At 43.7% G+C, this 6,486-nt stretch overlaps 2 pseudogenes; both read right to left on the reverse strand.

Annotated features, from left to right (window-relative positions):
- Positions 1–356: 356 nt before the first annotated feature.
- LOC121498096 lies at positions 357–859 on the reverse strand (annotated as a pseudogene).
- Positions 860–5,011: 4,152 nt separating this feature from the next.
- LOC121497568 lies at positions 5,012–6,180 on the reverse strand (annotated as a pseudogene).
- Between the last annotated feature and the right edge of the window lie 306 nt (positions 6,181–6,486).

Below are 6,486 nucleotides of genomic sequence, written 5' to 3' on the forward strand. Positions count from 1 at the left end.
ATACACAGAACTAAATAGACAAGCACAGTCACTAATACGGTTAGAAGTTGGCAGCCTGGGAAAAGGGAGGAACAGGTGGGGAACTGGGGTGTCATTAAAAAATACAGGTTCCCCCAAACTGGGGTGCCTGGGGGGAACTTGGTCTGCTTCAACCCAAGAGGAATCAGAAGATCAAAAGCGTTTTGGGAAAGCCAGAACCGTCAGGGATAGAGAGAGGAAGAAGGCCCAGGGGATGAGGGGGCTGTTTGGCAACTGGGGTGAAGAGATTGCCCTCCCCCTGCTGGGATCCCCCCAGTTCCTCTGGTCTAGCAGGAAGGGGGCAGCTTGCAACCCTCATGGGCAGGTCTGGAGGGGGCTCACAAAGGCTTGCCCTCCAGAAAGATGATGGCACTGCCCCCCAGTTTCTCTGCCAGGGTGCAGTGGACCTTGACCTCCTCATAGCAGATTGCTTATATAATTCATGCATGATCCCGGTCCTCTTTTTCTTGATGGCATCCTTGGATCTGACATAAATCATTTTGCTCTTAAGGAGTGCAGACTCAGGTGCCCAGAAGATAAACACCAGGTCCTCCTTCTTGCTCTCCTTGGTCTCATAGGTTGCATCATAGAGGGCAGAGCGGCAGTCCTTGTCTGGTAGCATCTTGACAAAGATGGCGTAGAGGTCATCTACAGTCCGGCCCACATCACCTACCAGGATCTCCTTGCCCTCCTTGAGGATGATGTCCTTCTTGTCCTTGCTCAGGCAGAAAAGTACTGCCTTCTTGCACTTCTTCACCTCCTCTGGTGTTGAGGACTTAGGCACCTTCATGTCATTGAACATTTTGATGACACTGTCAGAAACCACCACTCCAGAGGCCATGTTTCTGGAAGCGAAAGGGAGGTAGCAAAAAGGGTCAGAAGAGATGAGAGCCATTGCAGCTGCTGCCAGGATCTGACTGAATCTATTTTTAAGTTTTTGAGGAATCTCCACACTGATTTCCAAAGTGGCTGCACCAGTTTGCATTCCCACCAACAGTGCAAGAGGGTTCCCCTTTCGCCAACACCTGTTTGTTATATTTTTGATTTTAGCCATTCTGACAGATGTGAGGTGATATATCACTGTACTTTTGATTTGTATTTTCATAATGATCACTGATGTTTAACATCTTTTCACGTGCCTGTTGGCCACATGGATGTCTTCTTTGAAGAAATGTCTGTTCATGTTTTCTGCCCATTTTAAAAATTGGATTATTTGTTTCTTGGGTGTGGATTTGTATCAGTTCTTTATATACTTTGGATACTAACCCTTTATCAGAGATGTCATTGGCAAGTATCTTCTCCCATTCTGTAGGTTGTCTTTTAGTTTTGTTGATTGTTTTCTTTGCTGTGCAGAAGCTTTTCATTTTAAAGTAGTTCTATTAGTTTATTTTTCCTTTTATTTCCCTTCCCTCAAGAAACAGATCTAGAAAAATGTTACTATGGCTGATGTTAGAGAAGTTATGCCTGTGTGCTTTTCTAGGATTTTTATGGTTTTGGGTTTCACATTTAGGTCTTTAATCCATTTTGAGTTTGTTTTTGTGTGTGGTGTAAGAACATGGTCCAATGTCTTTCTTTTATATGTGGCTGTCCAGTTTTCCTAGCACCATTTGTTGAAGGGACAGTCTTTTTCTCATTCTGTATTCATTCCTTATTTGTCAAAGATTATTGACCATGCAGTTGTGGGTCCATCTCTGGGTTTTCTATTCTTTTCCATTGATCTGTGTGTCTGTTTTTGTGTCAGTATCATAGAGTCTTGATCACTACAGCTTTGTAATATAGCTTGAAGTCTGGAATTCTGAGGAGTCCAGTTTTGCTTTTTTTTTTCCTCAGGACTGCTTTGGCTATTTGGGATCTTCTGTGGTCCCATACAAATTTGAGGATTGTTTGTTCTAGTTCTGTGAAAAATGTTGTTGGTATTTGGAGAGGGATTACATTGAATGTGTAGATTGCTTTGGGTGATGTAGACATTTTAGCAATATTTGTTCTTCCAATCTATGATCATGGAATGTCTTTGTGTCATTTTCACTTTCTTTCACCAATATTTTATAGGTTTCAGAGTACAGGTGTTTCACCTCTTTGGCTAAGTTTATTCCTAGGTGCATTATTTTTGGTGCAGTTATAAATGGGATTGTTTTCTTAATTTCTCTTTCTGCTGTTTTGTTATTAGTTTATAGAAATGCAATAGATTTCTGTACATTGGTTTTGTGTCCTGAGACTTTACTGAATTCATTTATCAGTTCTAGTAGTTTTTTGGTGGGGTCTGTGGGGTTTTCTATTATAGTATCATGTCATCTGCAAATAATGAGAGTTTTACTTCTTCCTTACCAATTCGAATGCCTTTTATTTCTTTTTCTTATCTGATCACTATGGCTAGAACTTCCAGTACGATGGTGAATAAAAGTGGTGAGAGTGGACATCCTTGTCTTGTTCCTGACCATAGGGAACAAGCTTTCAGTTTTCCCTCATTGAATATGATGCTGCCTGTGGTTTTTCACATAAGGCTTTTATTATGTTGATATGTGAATGATTCTTTAAATGTAACATTGGATTCGGCTTGCTAGTATTTTGTTTATCAGACAATTGACCTATAGTTCACTTTTTGATGCTGTCTTTATCTGGTTTGGTATCAGGGTAATGCTGGCTTCATAGAGTGAATTGGATGTTTTCCTTCCTTTTCTATTTTTTGGATTTTGAGAAGAAGAAGAGTTGTTACCTCTTCTTTAAATGTTTGATAGAATTCCCTTGTGGAGCCATTTGGTCCTGGACTTTTGTTTGTTGGGAGATTTTTGATTATTGATTCCATTTCCTTGCTGATTATCAGTCTGTTCAAATTTCCCATCTCTCCCTTACTCAGTTTTGGTAGTTTGTATGTTTCTAGGAATGTATCCATTTCTTCCAGGTTGTCCAATTTGTTGGCATATACTTTTTCACAATATTGTCACAATTGGTTGTATTTCTGCGGGGTTGGTTGTTATTCCTCCTCTCTTGTTTGTGATTTTGTTTATTTGAGTCCTTTCTCTTTTTTTCTTGAGTCTAGCTAGAGGTTTATCAATTTTGTTGATTTTTTTTTTTCAAAGAACTGGCTCCTGGTTTCATTGATCTGTTCTATTGCTTTTTAAGTTTCTATATTATTTATTTCTGCTCTAATCTTTATCATTTCCTTCCTTCTGCTGGTTTTGGATTCTGTCTGTTGTTCTTTTTCTAGCTCCTTTAGGTATAAGGTTAGGTTGCTTATTTGAGATTTTTCTTGCTCCTCAAGGTAAATAGGGCCACAACATTTTGCTACTCTTTCTATAGAGGAAGAATCTATTTCCTGACCTCTGAATGAGGCCTGGCCTTGCCACTGGCCTTGCCCAGTGCAACACAGCAGAAGTGACATTGCAGACTTTGGAAGCTTGGCCTTATAGGGCAGTGCAGCTTCTGCGTTGGCCCTCCTGGAAGCTGCCCTGAGCCCACTAGGTCGGGAAGCTGGTCTAGGCTCCTGCAGGAAGAGAGGCCACACAGAGGCCACCAAAGTGCCAAGCCAAACACCCCTGCACGGCTCCTTGTCCCGTGAATGAGCACACCCTGGGACTCTCCAGCCCAGGGGAACTTCCAGCTGAAATAAATAAGAACTGCCTAGCCAACTTAGAGAATTGTGAGAAACAATACGTCGTTGTTGCTTTGTCATCAAGTTTTGGGATGGTTTGTTATGTAGCAAAGGCTGCCCCAAATGGTCCTCAGTATAGACTGGTTGAATTGAATAATAGTAGAGGTGAGAGTCCTGTGGAAGATAGAGCCTGTGCTTCTAAACCCAAGCTGCTAATATCATTATTTTCCACACTGATTGGTTCTGATAAGAAAATAAAGTAACACAATGGAATAATCATTATTGGTTGATGGCTTATTTCCCTCTCTCCTGGGAGAAAGACCATAGTCAGGTGAACAGCTTCGACAGGCCAAAGGAACAGTAGCTTTCTTTGTGCACAAACATTTAAAATCTCTATCTTTTCATGTCTGCAGTAACTGCGTCGCCTCATTTGGCCACCTGGGATGGTGCCACAACTCCTATTAATATTGCCGTACGTGGCAGCATTGCGCTCCAGTGCCACGCTCTCGGCTGCCTGTGTGGGGCACAGAGCCTATTTTTAGTGTTTTACATCTATAATTATGTATGTTTCACTGCCTCTCAAATGCATATTTGTTCTGGGGAGAGGTTACGGTTATGTAATCTAGGTTATTTTTGATAGGGCAAATGTGTTATACCAACCTGCTAAGTCTCTTTCAACCAGAGAAAAATGTCCAGCTGTTTCTCCCTCACTCAGACTCCCATGGAATCAGGGGTGAATTTAAAAATATTGAAGTCCTAATAAATCAGAATAAAACCAGCCATTACATCAACTGATATGTATGAGGTGGATATTAGTCTCGCTTGTAAGGACCAGTTCAGTCTATGACTCAATTTGTGATTTTTACAAACTAAAGTTCCCTTCAAGGAAACTAACCTACTGGGAATAATGCTGGTCTTAACAGGATGATATCAACCTTGCTGACTGCTTGGATCAATTTCCCAAGGTGTCACGCATTTGGCTAAAACGTTTCCCCAATGGTGGTTTCTAACCCAAAAGGAAGGACCAGCAAAGCCAAGGCTAAGTGGGTGGGCCCCAGGGAGGGAGATCTGGAGCCAGGACTCACAGATGGAGCAGGTGACCTGGGGGGGGGGGGGGTGGTTACCACTGCAGCAGACCAGAAGGAGTCTAGGCAGCACCCCCAGAGCTTGGAGCTGCAGATGTCTAGGCAGGTAGATGGGTGGAGGTTAAGGTATCAAAGCAGCTGGAAGCAAGAAGCAAGCAGCTATGGATAATCAGGCCAGCAAAATATACCCCCCAAAAGTTAATTTTGCTTGGGCAAATGCATATCATTTTAAAAATGATTTATTTATTTACTTAAAAATTATAATTAATATACAATGTCATATTAGTTTCTTTTTTGGGGGGGTACAGTATACTTTATTGATAGTACACGACAAGGTAGTGCTCCCCAAGCCCTTCCCTTTCCTTGGGGTCTAGGATGTAAATTGAAGGTCAGGAGATTCTCAGTGTGTTGGGGGATTAAGTTGGGGCAGGGACTCCCCAGCAGCTGAGGGCCTCTCTCTTCCTCTTGTTCTTGCGGGGGTTGGTGGTCCAGGAGGTTCTTACTGCTTGGAGGCCATGTGGATCATGAGGTCCACCACCTGGTTGCTGTAGCCGAATTCATTGTCATACCAGGAAATGAGCTTGACGAAGTGGTCACTGAGGGTAATGCCAGCCCCAGCGTCGAAGGTGGAAGAGTGGGTGTCACTGTTGAAGTCGTAGGAGACAACCTGGTCCTCAGTGTAGCCCAGGATGCCCTTGCAAGGCATCTGATGTCTGCTTCACCACCTTCTTGATGTCATCATATTTGGCAGCTTTCTCCAGGTGGCAGGTCAGATTCACAACTGACATGTTGGGGGTGGGGACACGGAAGGTCATGCCAGTAAGCTTCCCGTTAAGCTCAGGGATGACTGCCCACAACCTTGGCAGCGCCAGTGGAAGCAGGGATGATGTTCTGGTCAGCCCCTTGGCTGTCACGCCACAACTTCCCAGAGGGGCTGTCCACAGTCTTCTGAGTGGCAGTGATGGCATGGATGGTGGTCATGAAACCCTCCACGATGCCAAAGTGGTCATGGATGACTTTGGCCAGAGGAGCCAAGCAGTTGGTGGTACAGGAGGCATTGTTGACAATCTTGAGGGAGTTGTCATACTTCTTGTGGTTCACGCCCATCACAAACATGGGGGCATCAGCAGAAGGAGCAGAGATCTTGGCCCCGCCCTTCAAGTGAGCCCCAGCCTTCTCCATGGTGGTGAAGACCCCAGTGGACTCCATAACATACTCAGTACCAGCATCACCCCATTTGATGTTGGCGGGATTTCACTCCTGGAAGATGGAGATGGACTTCCCATTGATGACAGGTTTCCTGTTCTCAGCCTTGACTGTGCCATGGAATTTGCCGTGGGTAGAATCATACTGGAACCTGTACATCACGTACTTGAGGTCAATGAAGGGGTCATTGATGGTGACAATATCCACTTTGCCAGAGTCAAAAGCAGCCCTAATGACCAGGCTCCCAATACAGCCAAATCCGTTCACTCCGACCTTCACCATCATGTCTCCAGGACGCAGCTGGCACTGCACCAGCAGATGCGGCTGGCTGTTGAACTGGGAGGAGCAGAGAGCCTGTCATATTAGTTTCACAGGTATATTCAACAATTCTATGTATTGTGTTTCCCGTGGTAAGTGTGCTCTTAATCGTCATCCCCTATTTCACTCATCACTCTCCCACCTCCCTCTGGCAACCAACAGTTTGTTCTCTGTAGCTAAGAGTCTGGGTTTTTTTGTTTTTCATTCATTTGTTTTATTTCTTAAATTTCACATATGAGTGAAATTGTGTGGTATTTGTCTTTCTCGGAC

Source organism: Vulpes lagopus, chromosome 8 (assembly GCF_018345385.1).
Source record: "Vulpes lagopus strain Blue_001 chromosome 8, ASM1834538v1, whole genome shotgun sequence".
NCBI classification, from domain to species: Eukaryota; Metazoa; Chordata; class Mammalia; order Carnivora; family Canidae; genus Vulpes; species Vulpes lagopus.